Here is a 14888-nt window from a genome sequence, read left to right on the forward strand (position 1 = left end):
GTGCCTCTTAATCTCTTCCCTTCCATGTGCTTGCAACCAAATACTTCCTTTGGTATTTCTAGAAAGTGGACTTTTATCATTTCATCCTTTTCAAGTCTGGCAATTTTTGTACCTGGTTTGGTTTCTAGAACCTTGTCCAGGGAACATAGAACAGGGCAAAGAGTGTATACTCTTGACCAGCAAGGAAAATGGGCCAGGGTGAGGGTGGAAAAAGGTATAAATTACTTGATGTATTAATTTAAAAATATATATTGAGGGATACCTGGGTGGCTTAGTGGTTGAACATCTGCCTTTGGCTCAGGTCATGAACCCAGGGTCCTGGGATTGAGTCCCACATTGGGCTCCCTCCAGGGAGCCTGCTTTTCCCTCTGCCTATGTCTCTGCCTCTCTCTTTGTGCCTTTCATGAATAAATAAACGACCTCTTTTAAAAACAATAAAAATAAAAATAAAATATGTATTGAGAGATGCCTGGGTGGCTCATTTGGTTAAGTGTCTGCCTTTGGCTCAGGTCATGATCCTAGGGTCCTGGGATCAATCCCTATGTTAGGCTCCCTGCTCAGCGGGGGGCCTGCTTCTCCCTCTCCCTCTGCCTCTCCCCCTACTCCCCACTGGTGCTCATTCTCTCATGCATACTCGCTTTCCCTCTCTCAAATAAGTAAATAATATCTTTTCAAAAATTATGTGCTCTCTTCTATATTAAATGCACTGTCATAGGTAAAGGGGATATAAAAATGAGTAAGACATTCAGAGTCTAGTGGTAAGACAAATAAGTGAGTGAATAGAATATAACATGATAGGTGCACTTCATGCTCAACAAACATTAATTTAGTGTCTACTATATATCAGATACTATGCCAGGCACTTTCATTTTATTAATTCTTCACAATATCATTGTGTGTTGGCATTACAATACCTATTTTACTATAAAGAAACTGCCAAAATGGAAGAATGTACAAATACTATGAAAACAGAGATATGAGACCCCTCTTTGGTGCATCTTGGCCAGGCAACAAGGAGTACACCCTCCCAAAGATCTGCCTGCAACTGGCTTTTCAGCCTTGGGCATCACCCATTTTTTTCCTCCCTTCCAACTCCAGATCCAAGAAGAGTGTCTCCTCTAGGACCTGAGGAAGAAAAAAAGTTCTCCAGGTCATCAGCAGTATTTCTGAGCACTGTCTTCAGCATGGAAAAAGTGAGGGAAAAGTAAGTCATGAAAGCAGTGAACTAAAATTGTCCCAAACCACAGGAAATTCTTAGATGTGCAGTCCTTTTTCTTTCTCTCATTTTTTTCCCCACTTTTCTTTTTTTGTCAGTAACAAAAACTTACCAGAGTATTGTGACACTGGCTAAGGAATGGCCATGATTTCAGCTCTTGGGGAAGGTGGTGGGGGCAGGGAGGCTTGGGCCAGAGAGATTGTTTAGAAAGGCAGCTCAGCTGTCCCCCAGAGGAAAATCAAGGCAATCACGTGGGTGAATTGAGGAGAGGGACGCACAGGCACACACACAACTCTCTAAACTTCATCAGTTTTTAAAACTGTATTTGAAACAGGGACTTGCCTTATGTCTCCTGAACCAAGAAGCACAGATCTTGCCTTCCTCCTGGAAGTCACCTTGTCCTTTGGAGCCATCAGCCTGCAGAAGGTGGCTTCCTCTGGCTGATGAGAAGCTGGCTCCTTGGTACAGAGAGCTCTCTTTCTTCCAGAACCAGGGGCAAGGTAAGTGGAGGCTGCAGACCCAGAGGGCCTCCTGGGGGGGGCTCCTCTCAGAGTGGTTACCTAAGGATTAGATTAAGGAGGTTCTTTGTGGGGTGGGGGACACCCGGACTCCCTTGTATTAGGAAAAGGAAGTGGGGGCGGGGTGCAGACAGAGATTTTGCCAAATTACAGATGGAGCCGACGAGATCCAGAACAATTCCCAAAGGAGGTCCTCCCACACCCACAGGAAGGCCAAAAAAAAAAAAAAAAAAAAGCTTGAAATTCAAATTATTTTTGGTGCAGGGAGATGAGAAGGGAGGGAGAGAAGGCAGTGGTAGTAAATAGAAACAGAAGAGGGAAGAAAAAATGAAAAGGCTTGCCCATATCTTTCCTAAAGAACAGCTCAGGAGAGCACCGAATAGTATAGGAAATGTAGGTGGACTTGAATATTTTTTATCATGTGTCCACGGGCAAGACTGGAAAGGAAAACAGTCACAAATCTTATATATGTGGTTTCTGCCCTGAAAGAAGTGGCTGCTCCCCCCTCTCCTGTTTTTAGCTTCTGCTTTTGAGAGGACAGAACAGAAATGTTTTGCCCACACTGTACCCACACACTCTCTGCTCCTCTCAAATGCGTTTCACTGGCCTGGTTTCCTCCAAAAGCTTTCCTGCTTTCATGACTGTTGTCATTGCTCTTGTTGTTTCTGCTTATAGTTTTGCTTTGGGTTCAAAGAATGGAAACAATTTTGGGGGAGAGAATGGTGGACGCCATGATGAGACATGAGAAAACAGTAACTATACTTGAGAATTAGATAGATGGAGGAATAAAAGACCCTGCTCCCTGGTCGAGGGCCTTGTTTAGGCTTGCCCAGTCTTCGTGTTCACCATTTCTTTAAAGTTTTTAAATTTTTATTTATTTGAGAGAGAGAGAGAGAGAGAGAGAATGAGCACAGAGGGAGAGGGAGATGCAGACTCCCTATTGAGCAGAGGAGCCATACATGGGGCTGGATTTCAGGACCCTGGGATCATGACCTGAGCCAAAGGCAGATGCCCAACTGACTGAGCTACTCAGGGGATCCATGTTTGCCATTTTTTAAAGAGAATGATTTGGATTAGTTAGGGTTGCCAGAAAGATAGATACATGATACCCAGTTAAATTTGAATTTCAGATAAACAGCAAATAAATACCTGCCCAAACTGGTGTTACAGTTCTTCTGTATATTTGAAGTAGGTATTAAATCATCTTATTCCAGTGGTGTTTAAATTGTGAGGGCCCACAGGGTAGAGAGTTTTAAGGGATTCAGTTTCTGGATCTGCCTGAGGTGAATTGAGCATGGGAGCATGCTGAGTGTCACACTGGGTCTTCTCTGCTCCCACCCTCCTGGCACACCAGCCCTTCCTCACTTCTAAAAAAGGAAAGAAAGGCATTGTCCTAGTTTGTAAAAACCTCCAGGGCCAAGACAAGGAATAATTAGAAATATTTGTGTTTGTGTTGAGAAAGCAAAAGCTTTTATGACTGAGATATCAATCATTTCACAAATTAGGTGGTTTCCAATTTATTGTTTTCCATAAAACTTAAAGAAAAATCTAATTGAGTTGACCACTGATAGATCATTAAAGTAATTTTTTAAAAAATAGACTTTAGTTTTTAGAGCAGGTTTTAGATTTACAGCAAAATTAAGCAGAAAGTACAGACAGTTCCCACAGTTCCCTGCCCCATGCTAGGACAACTTCCCCCAATAGAGTAATTTTTGAAGGAAGATCTCTAAGTGATATCTGACCTATAACGTGAAGGAGTCCAAAGAATTGAATGATATTGCCAAATTTGGCACTGCTGAAAAAACAAATTTCAAGTCTCCTGGCAAAGGTGGGCTGGCTACAAATCTTCATACAGGGTTTGTATTCATAAGTGACTTGGTAACTCCAACTGCAACTCTGAAGCCCTAAGCCCAGAAATATGTCCCTACTTTCCTTCCTTCTCATAAGCCCTGGAAGGACATTGTCACAGCAAAACTCCTTATGGCCCCATTTACTTATTGACTTGAAGAAGGTTTCTCAGTGCTCTCATTCATAAAAATGAGAAATAAAGATAATATTGATGATACATCTATTCATTATTGCAAGAAGTAATATTAATTGATGGATTTAAAAAAATATTTTATGTATTTATCTTAGAGAGTGAGCGAGCGAGCGAGAACAAGTGGAGGGGAGGGAGAGAGGGAGAGGGAGGAGCAGACACCCCCTGCTGAACAGGGAGCCTGATGTGGGGCTCAATCCCTTGACCCCGGGATCATGACCCCAGCCAAAGGCAGATGCCTAACCTTAGCCACCCATGTGCCCCAATCGATGGATTTTTGAACTAATTACATGCATATGTAAAAATATACCAATACATACAAGTAAAAATCCATCCTTATCCATTAGGAGAGATCATTCTCATTAGGAGAAAAATTTTTAACATTTTACTATTTTGTGTTTAATTATCAATAAAAAACATATTTACTGTGTCACTAATAATTATAACAATGACTTAGTCTCAGAAAATGTTTTAATACCTTATGGTCACAGGATATTTTTTGAAATTGTAAAATTAATTTACACATGCATGTTTGTTTCAAAAATTTGATAGGGTAATCAGTAAAAGATGCCCAAAAGATTGATGTTCAAATAATAAAAAATGTCATCAAGATATATGACATTTAGATACAAATCTTTAAGGGAAGTGCACTGAAAATATAGTTCATGGAGGAAATGGAATGATTTAGCATTTCTGTTAAAGAACTTTGTGTTCATTTTGAAAAAGGAAAGATGGTGTCAAATTACTATGGTACTTAGATACTATTGGGTGCATTAAAAAGGGTGATATAACAGTTTTATTTTAAAACATTTGATGAAAACAATCTGCAGACTACATCCCCTGCAAGCACTCAAACCTCCCAAGAAAAGTTATAGACGTCCACTTAAAATGTGTGAAGGGATACATGATTTTCAGCATTTTTTAGGGGTGTGAGCAAAGAAAAGTTTGAAGACCTCTGCTTTATGTCATTCTCTTACTAACATTTCTGCTCAAAATACAGTACTTAGATTTCCAGATCCTTTACAACTTTGAACAATAAAAATTATAGGCATCATTCTACCTGTACTTTCAGGGGCGCCCTGGCCCAATGCTCTGTGTACCTCATTGTGCTGCCCATCTACTCGCAACTGGGTGGTAGTTACACGCACAAGGCCTTAAATTGGAGAAACCAGAAATAAATCAGCCCCTAGACCTCACAGCTGAACTATTTCAAGAATATGCAGTTCCATGGTAGTGGATATGATTTGACTCACAGCATACGCAGCAACGTGTAATTACAAGCTGCATTCAGCAGACTTCTACTGTAATGCTTGCTTCTCACCTTCTGAATAGAGGGGAGCCACAGCAGCGTTTTATGGTAATGAATTGAAATGATCTAACGGATGCTTATGTGCACCCTGTCAGAGGAGACTGACTCTCTTGAATATCAGTTGAGGTTCGGGAGTTTCTCCAAGTATCAAAAGTGTGCTTTGTAAGGAAGGCAGAAAAATGGGTGGTAGCAACCATATGCCCCAGTGGCAGAGGAAACGCACATGGGGGAAGCTATGTAACAGGGATTGTGGCAGTAAGGGGAGCAGAGCAACGAAACCCTGCTTTTCATATCAGAACTAAAAACTAAATGTCCGTTCACCACAAATTCAGTTCTGCCAGCCACAATGTGTGAAAGTGTGCTTGACCAGTGTGTGGGCTTTGTAAGTAGTGATGTCTTTGCTAATCTAGAGTCAAGAGGGATAAGTTGCACCCCAACTGATTTTTAAAAGTAGGTGATAACTCTTTAAGCACAAAACCCTCCTAATATTTTTTATAGCTTAAAATTTTTCTCTTTAATTAAATAAATTTTGAGATAATTGTAGATTCACATGCAGTTGTACAAGGAATAGTTGAGAGAGATTCTGTGTACCCTTTAGGCAGTTTCCCCCAGTGGTAGCATCTTGTAAACCAAGGTTTGCTATCACCACCAGAATATTAATACTGATACAGCCAAGAGTAAGATTTCCATCAGCTTAAGGGGCCCCTGGGCTGCCCTTTTATAGCCACACTCACTTCTCTCCTACCGCACACCCTTCTTAACCTTGACAATCATTTATTGGTTCACCATTTCTTATAGTGCCATTTCAAGAACATCATATAAATGGAATCGATATGTAACCATCGGGGACTGGCTTTTTTCATTCAGCATACTTTTCTGAATATTCATCCTTGTTGTTGTCTATATCAGTAGCTTGTTTCCTTTTATTGCTAAAGAGTAGTCTATGGTATGGATCTACCACAGTTTACTTATTCACCAGTTGAAGGACATCTGAGTTGTTTCATTTTTGGCTATTATGAATAAAAGGGGCTATAATAATTTATGCACAGAATTTTTGTGTGATCATACCTTCATTTCTTTTTTTTTTTGTATTAAAGGTTTTATTTATTTGAGAGAGAGAGGGAGAGCACAAGCAGGGGAGAGACAGAGACAGGGAGAGAGAGAAACAGACTCCTTGCTGGGTGGGGAGCCCTACCCAGGGCTCCATCCCAGGACCCCAAGATCATGACCTGAGCTGAAGGCAGATGCTTAACTGACTGGGCCATCCAGGGACCCGTCATGTCTTCTTTCTCTAGGATGAATGCCCAGGAGTACAATTACTGGATCATGTGCTAGTCATATGTTTACTTTTTGCAGAAACTGCCAAACTGTTTTCTAGAAGAGCTGTACCATTTGACATCCCCACCAGCAAAGTATCATGATCCAGTTTCTCTTCATCCTCACCAGCATGATATTGTCACTATTTTTTATTTTAGCCATTCTGATAGGTGTGTAGTGATATCTCACTGTGGTACAATTTTTTTGTATCTTTTATATCTTTTTTGTATTTTTCTCCATTTCTATTATAGTATAATTGACATATAACATTGTATTAAAGTGTACAATATAGGGGCACTGGATGTCTTGGTCGGTTAAGCACTTCTCTGACTCTTGATTTTGGCTCAGGTCATGATCGCAGGGTTGTGGATCGAGCCCCATATCAGGCTCCATGTTCAGTGGGGAGTCTGCTTGAGATTTTCTCCCTCCCTTTCTGCCCCTCCCTGCCACGATGCTTCTGTGCTCTCTCTTTCTCTAAAAAAATAAAATTAAAAAAATTTGAAGTGTACAATGATCAAATAAATTGATTAACATAACGCTCAAATCAATATATGTGACAAAATGGTCACCACAATAAATTTAGTTAGCATCCATCACCTCATATAGCTACAATTTTTTTCTGTGATGAGAACTTTTAAGATCTACTCTTCTGGCAACTTTCAAATATACAATATAGTGATGTTAGCTATAGTCACTATGCTGTACATTATATTCCCAGAACTTATTTATCTTGTAACTGGAAGTTTGTATCTTTTGACCATCTTCACACATTTCCTATCCACCTCCTTTACTCTGCTTCTGGCAACCACTGATCTGTTCTTTGTTTCTGTTTGTTTGTTTTTTAGATTCCAGATATAAGTAAGATCATACAGTATTTCCCTTTCCCTGTCTGACTTACTTCACTGAGCATAATACTCCCAAAGTCCATTCATGTTGTCATAAATGTCAGGATTTCCTTTTTTACGGCTGAGTAATATTCTCTCTCTGTGTATGTATTACATTTTCTTATGGGATAGCTCATACAGATATCTCTTTGAGGCGGTCATTTTGCTTCCTTAGCTGTACTCAGAAGTGGAATTGCTAGATCATACAGTATTTCTATTTTATTTTTAACTTCTTGAGGACCCTCCATACTATTTTCCATAGTAGTTGCCCCAATTTACATTCCCTCTAACAGCTTTGCTCCACATCCTTGCTAATAATTGTTATTTTATCTTTTTGGTATCAGCATTCTGACAGGTATGAGGTGATATCTCATTGTCATTTTGATTTGCATTTCCCTGCTGTTGAATGATGTTGAGCATTTTTTCATATACCTCTTGGCTATTTATATGTGTTTTTTGGAAAAATGTCTAATTTTTAAATCAGATTTTTGGTTTTGCTACTGAGTTGTGTGAGTTCCTTATATATTTTGGATATTAGCTCCTTATCAAATACATGATATTAGCAAATATGTTCTCACATTCAGTAGGTGCCTTTTCAATTTGTTGATTGTTTCCATTGCTGTGCAGAAGATTTTTAGTTCAATGTAATCCCATTTGTTTATTTTTGCTTTTGGAGTCAAATCAAAAAGCATCATTGCCAAGAGTGGTGCCAAGGAGCTTACCAATTATGTTTTTTTCTAGGAGTTTTATGGCTTCAGATCTTCAATATTTTTAATTTTTTAAATATTTTTAATTTTTACAGTTTTATTTTCACCAACTTTTTATTTGTAAAGTTTTTTTGTATGGGCATTAAATGTTTTCAAACATTTTTTATTATTAAACATAAGATACATAGGGCACATGATGTAATATTTTAAAAAGGTAGAAGAGTGTGAGTGAATCCTGTCTTCTCTTACCGCCTCCCTCAGAGGTGGTCTTCTGCCCATAGGCCACCATTCTTACCAGTTAAGCCACACAGAACTTTCCATCTAAAATAAAGGCACTGATCGTAGTTCAACCACTTTTTCCTACCCCAAGGTCATCACCAGGAATGACAAAGATCGTCTTCAGCACATATAATCTCTGGGAATTCTTCACTTTTCTTTCCCCTCCTTTGTTGTCAGCTCATCTGTTTACAGACAGGAACAAACAGTAAAATAATTTCCTCCTCCATACCGCCCCTCCTCCTTCTCTAAGATCATGACCATTCCCCTGCTGTTTCTAATTCTGTGAGGAGAAGGAAACTACACAACTGAACCCTTTTTTTTTTTTTTTAAGATTTTATTTATTTATTCAGGAGAGATACAGAGAGAGAGAGGCAGAGACATAGGCAGAGGGAGAAGCAAGGTTCCCTGCAGGGAGCCCCATTGCAGGACTCCATCCCAGAACCCTGGGATCATGACTTGAGCTAAAGGCAGATGCTCAACCACTGAGCTACTCAGGGGCCCCCACACAAATGGACCTTTATATAGTAGATGTTCAGTCAGAACCAGTAAGCGAGGCTAAGCAAGGTTCTTCTTAATGAGGGACTTTGGCTACTCAGTGACCCTTTCCCTCTTCTTTCTGTGTTTGGAATTCCAGTCCAGAGATTCAAATTGCCAAAAGGGTGACCTCCAAATCAATGCCACAATCCCTATATATCTTTTCAGCAAGCCATGACTGTGACATCTTTTGACATCAGATGCTAGAGGGTGCATTTGGCTATTTATCCAATTAGAACATTCAGAACATCATTAAGAATAGGTGTAAGGATAAATTTAGCTTGTTATTGTTTAATTACTAAATAAAAGAATTAGGCTGGACTGGGCTTAATTCTCCAGCCTAGTGTTACACTTAATTTTAATATAGTTTGATAGACATGTGGAGTCATCATACAAATTATGATGAAATTTGAAAGAAGATCCCTGAGCAAATTACCTGTTTCCAATGAGTCATAATGAGTTTCACTAGATCTTAGGGTTCAAGTTGGTGATCAGGTTCTGTATATCTTTTCCAGTGGCAGGAATTTTAATGTGAATGGAAACAAATTGGCTAAATTTTTCGAAAAGCGTATCTGCAGACTGACAACTTGTGTGTGTGTGTGTGTGTGTGTGTGTGTGTGTGTGTGTTTAAATCACAAAGCAGCTATGAGACCTCTAAGGTACTTTTAAATTAAAATCTATTTATTTACTTTTAAATAAGTAGATTTATTAACTTTTTTTTCTAATCACAAAATACTACAGGCTCATTAAAGAATACTTAGAAAATTCAGAAATATAAAAATTTTAAAGAATCACCTGTACATCTAACTCAGATAGTTACTGGCAACATTTTTAAGTATATCCTTGCAAAACTGAATGTTTTTATTATCACACACATTGATTATCTCTGGGGAGGAGAGCAGTGGTTGGAGGACATGAGTGAAGAAATATTTGTTCAATCTTACTCTTTTGCACATTTTGAACTTTGTACTGTGTGTATATTTCCTATTAACAAAATAATGAAGGATGTACATCTCTGTCCAAATATCCTTTGTGCTTTTTTGTTGTTTTGTAATAATCAGCTTGTGTTAAGAACCATTGATGTAAAAGTCAACCCTCTTCACTGACTCCCACAGGCATCACTTAGAGTAAATTCAACAGCGTTTATTCCAGTTAACGACTTTGACTCTCTTCACCCACAAGTACTTCCAAATAGCAGCCCACCCTGTAGGCTCATTGATGAAGAAATGAATTATGTAACTAGTCTAAGCAACTCTAAAGTTAATATTAGTGCTAAAATATGGTCATGGATCCATAGCTAAGGTATCTATTCATTCTCTCTCTGATTCCACAGGCCCAATTCTTCCCATATAATCCCAGGGCATCACTAGGAATACAGGAATCCAAGCAGTGCACTGCGCTTATTCAATCTGACGGAAAAAACAATGCCGTCAGCATGAATCAATAGGAATGGTGCATTTGGCCAGCAGACTGTTATTTCTGGGGACAGGATGTATACTCAGTTTTGAGGTTTATTAGTGTCATATTTAGCTGTATGGCATTATTTTCCAAACTTTGTTATTGGGAAATAATTTTTAGCATGTGTATGTGTGCAATGCATGTATATATGTATGTGTACATATGCATATAAAAAAACACTGCAGACCGGGTGGCTTAAACCACAGAAATTTATTTTCTCACAGTTGTGGAGGCTAGAAGTCTGAGATCAGGTTGCCAGCATGATTGGGTTCTGGGGAGAACTCTCCTCCTGGCTTGTAGGGTGCCACCTTCTTGCTATGCATTCATATGGCCTTTCCTTGGAGAGAGGGTGGAGAGCTCTTCCTCTTCTTATAAGGTGACTAATCCTATCGGAGTTGGGCCTTACCTCATGACCTCATTTAACCTTAATTACATCCTAGAAGCCTTATCTCCAAATGCATTCACATTGTCAGGTCTTCAACATATGATTTTTTCGATTGGGGGCATCATCCACTATACACACACACACACACACACACACACACACACACATATATCAGATATATATACCATATGTCTTCAGATGAATATATATAACATATATATTATATATAACAAGTCTGAGTCTACATACATACTTTCAAATGTTCCACCAAAGTTTTATCTTTTTTTACTTTACCTCATTACTGTCCCTTACTGCTATTTCCCTCATCATGTAAACAGAAATTGCCAGTTTCTTCTACTTCCTGTTTTTCCTATTCTCCAGGTTCTCAGAGTTTGAGCTAAGACATAACCCTGGGTGGTAGGCAGGGTCACTGAACAAGGGATAAGAATTTGCATATCCATCTCGTGACTGGCCATGTGAGGCCGAGATTGTATCTTTCCTTAAAACCTAAATTCTTCTATCTGTAAAATGAGATTAATAATCTCTAACCCTGTGAAAGGGAAAAGAAGGAACAGCTAATAATTTATCATGTAATGTTAGCTTTTTATAATAAAAGTCTCAAAATGAAATGCAAAGATCTTAATCCAAAGGTATCACACTGGATTTTTTAGGTTTAATGGACAATCTTAGCACTTGCCATGTGCCTTGAAAACGTTAACTCACTCAATTTTAACGATAGTGTGAGGTAGGTCATCTGTTATCATCACCTTCTCCATTTTATGGGAACATAGAGAAGTAAAATACCTGGTTCATGGCTGTGCAGCTAATTAGTGACAGTTACAAGGCAAATCCTGACAGCTTGGTGCTAGAATCCAGTTTCTATGCAGTCACTATGAAATCACTGCTTATTCATTACTAATTGTGTCATTTCCTTGCTCAAAAACTTTCAGAGGGCTCTTGACTTAAAATAATAAATACAACTCATTAGCTTAGCAATAAAGACCTTCCAGCTACCTTTCTTTCCTATTTTGCTCCCCATGACAATCCTTCATCTACCCTCCTGTGTTCCAACTGAACTGGACTGGCCACACATCTTCAAATGGATCCCAAATGGTCCTGCCTCCGTGCTTTGCCTTGATGCAATCTTTATCTGGAGTCCACCTGTTCTCACCCCCTTTTCACCTTCTACATCTTACTCTTCCTGCAAGGTCCTCACAAAGTGCCATCTCCTTTAACACATTTTTTCCTGCACCTCTCAACCCCCAACTGGTTAGATTTTCCTGCAGAATTGCATCTCTGCTCATCAATCTGTGTGTATGAGTTTCTGGCTTTTATGATAGTTATTTCTGTATATGTTATACTGTCTCCCTGTATATTCCCTCCATATTTCTGTCAATGTTACATTCCCTCCCAGCCTCAAGGATGGGCTCCTTGAGGGCTGCAATATGCATTCTGATAGGTCCTTGAATTTTTTTAAATTAAATTTTAAACCATTATTGTTTTTTGACAACCAAATGTAGGCATGTTTTTTCCAAAAAATTAAACATTACAGAAGTGCATCTCTTAGAAAGTGACTCCTCCTTCCCCACCCTGAGAGAACTGTGGTTAACAGTTTGGAATACAATCTACTCTTTTTTCATATAATAAATGTGTATAATTTTTATTTACAGAAATCCTAGTATACTATGCAGGCAGCTCTGTGTCTTCTTTCCATTTAAAATATTTAGTATTTTTTGTAGTTTTTATAAAGAGAGATATCTTTTTCTTTTCTAACAGCTGAACAGCAGAGGATTGTATGGATGGACACATATTTATCTGTTCAATCCTGTGTTGATGAGCATGAGGATGATTTCTAATTTTCCACATTATGAACAACATTGCAGTATGTGTGTACATATTCCATAGGTATACACTGCACACATGCATATATACATGTACTCCATATATACCATATACAACTTCAGATGACTTTCTTTAATACATACATTTGGACATGAAATTGCGAGGTGAAACAGAATGGAGATTCTAAATGATGACAACTATTGAAAGTGTAGATGGGAAGGAGTATTGTGTTGTGTCTTTCTGTATCCTTCACAAACTCAGTGGTTATGAGGGCAGGCTCTGGCATCAGGCTGCACAGGTTTGTATCTAGGCTTGGCCTCTATGCCTTAGCCATCTTTTTTTTTTTTTTTTTTTAAGATTGTATTTATTTATTCATGAGAGACACAGAGAGAGGAAGAGACACAGGCAGAGGGAGAAGCAGGCTCCATGCAGGGAGCCCGACGTGGGACTCAGTCCCAGGTCTCCAGGATCATGCCCTGGGCTGAATTGAAGATGGTGCTAAACCACTGAGCCACCCAGGCTGCCCACACCTTAGTCATCTTATCTATGAGAAAATAAAATAGTACCTTGCTCCCAGTTAAGACTTAAGTGAGATAATCCAGTAAAACAATTAGCATTTAGCAAGTACCTGGATTATAAGTAAATGCAAGACATATGATGGGAGAAAAATGTGTAATAGGTTCAGATAATTGTTGAATGAATAGGACTGAATAGAAAAACAGTAGTTTGAGTAATCTTTCTGGAAATGGGTGGTACTTTGCTATGGAAACTGACAGTAACTATTTATGAAATGACCAGCTAGCATTAGAGGTACAATGGTCTTGGAGCAATTTCTCTCTGTGCAAAATTAACTGCCCTAAATCAGGATCAACCAATGACCTTGGCCTCTTCAGTCTCACACCTTCCCCAGGGGAACTAATGAGCCCTGGCTATAGCCTGGTACCTTATATAATGGGTATCTTTAAGGACAGAGAACAATGTATTTGCCTGGAGGGTGCTCTGGCTCCCCACCAAAGGTTATTAGGCTATCTAGTTACCCAGCCATTAATATGGAAAATAAATAGAAAGTGCATAAATAAATGGCTCTTTGAGTATAGGCTACTGTTTAGATTCTTGGGTTCTGTGCCAGAAGTCTCCATCTTCATGGAAAGGTTCCTATACTTTCTAGTATTACTAGAAGATTCTGGGGGAAGTCAACCCTGGATTTTAGAACCAACTCTGCCACTAATTAGCTGCAGAACCTTGAGCAAATTGTTGAACCTTATCTTGCAGATACGATGAGGGGACTGAAATAGGTGATGTGAAAGGGTCTCCCCACTTTTTAAAAAGATTTATTTATTTATTTTGGAGAGGAAGAGGGGGAGAGAGGGAGAGAGCGTGCATGCATGAGTGAGCGTGCATGCATGAGTGAGCATGGGGAGGAGGGGCAGAGGGAGAAGGAGAATCTCAAGCAGACTCCCTGATGATTGCGAGCCTCATTGGAGGCCTGATCCCACGACTCTGAGATCATGACCCAAGCCAAAATTAAGAGTCAGATGCTCAACCAACTGAGCCACCAGGCACCCCATAAGGCCCTTTTTTGACATACCTATCCCCAAAGGTGGTTACATTTTCAGACATCAGGACTATTACATGGAAAAAAAAAAATGAATGCATAAAATCAGGGAATTGAAGTATTTTCAAAATGTCCAGGTCAGGAGATAGCAAAGGGGCTTCAGCAGGGCACAGACTCAGCTGACACTCGCTCTGTGGTGTCCACTGCAGGAGGAGATGGGGGCCGTCCACCGAGGAAGCACCCAGAAATCTAGGGATAAGGTTGAGGAATCAGGGCAGAAAATGTAGTCTAACTGGGGCCAGGTCCTGGCCAGGGGCAAATGTAAATAGGGCTCCCAGTGAAATATGAATATCACCCAAAGTGCACTGATGATCCTCCTCCTAGCCCAATGCTCCCCCTCCAGTAAAACTGTACCCATCTCCTCAGGCCCATTTCAGTCTCCTTCTTTGATACAAACTCCTCTACACTTCTCCCTCCACAGGTCTTGTTCCTCCAAAGGCTGGCTGTACTTATTCCCTGTGCTATTTTCATGACACTTCTAAGAGCAATACAAAGCTGAAGCCTTAACCTTCTAGTGACACTTGTATCCCCCTAATGAGACCCAAGGCCTTTGGCTCCCTTTGCTTCCCAGGCATCCAATACAGTAGTGCTCAGAAAATATTTGTGGCTCTCTGATTGAGTGACTCAGGCAGGCCCCATGGGGAGTAGAGTTTTATGGGTTTTAATCTGAACCATACCATGAAATCTGAGACTTTTATCTCATTGCTCATACTAGAAACTGTCAGTACCAGTCAGATTTGCTTGGGGCTGGGTGGAATTTTGTTCCTTTTCACGATGAGAGCCATA

General features: G+C 39.6%; 1 protein-coding gene across 1 annotated transcript in view; it reads left to right on the plus strand.

Annotated features, from left to right (window-relative positions):
- Positions 1-1595: 1595 nt before the first annotated feature.
- Positions 1596-14888, plus strand: part of PLEKHA2 (pleckstrin homology domain containing A2) — an 81964-nt gene continuing 68671 nt past the window's right edge. Inside the window, exon 1 of the mRNA XM_072776533.1 lies at positions 1596-1716. The gene's annotated coding sequence lies outside the window, so the exon portion shown is untranslated. The remainder of the gene's footprint in view (positions 1717-14888) is intronic.

Source organism: Canis lupus, chromosome 15, assembly GCF_048164855.1.
Source record: "Canis lupus baileyi chromosome 15, mCanLup2.hap1, whole genome shotgun sequence".
Lineage (NCBI taxonomy): Eukaryota > Metazoa > Chordata > Mammalia > Carnivora > Canidae > Canis > Canis lupus.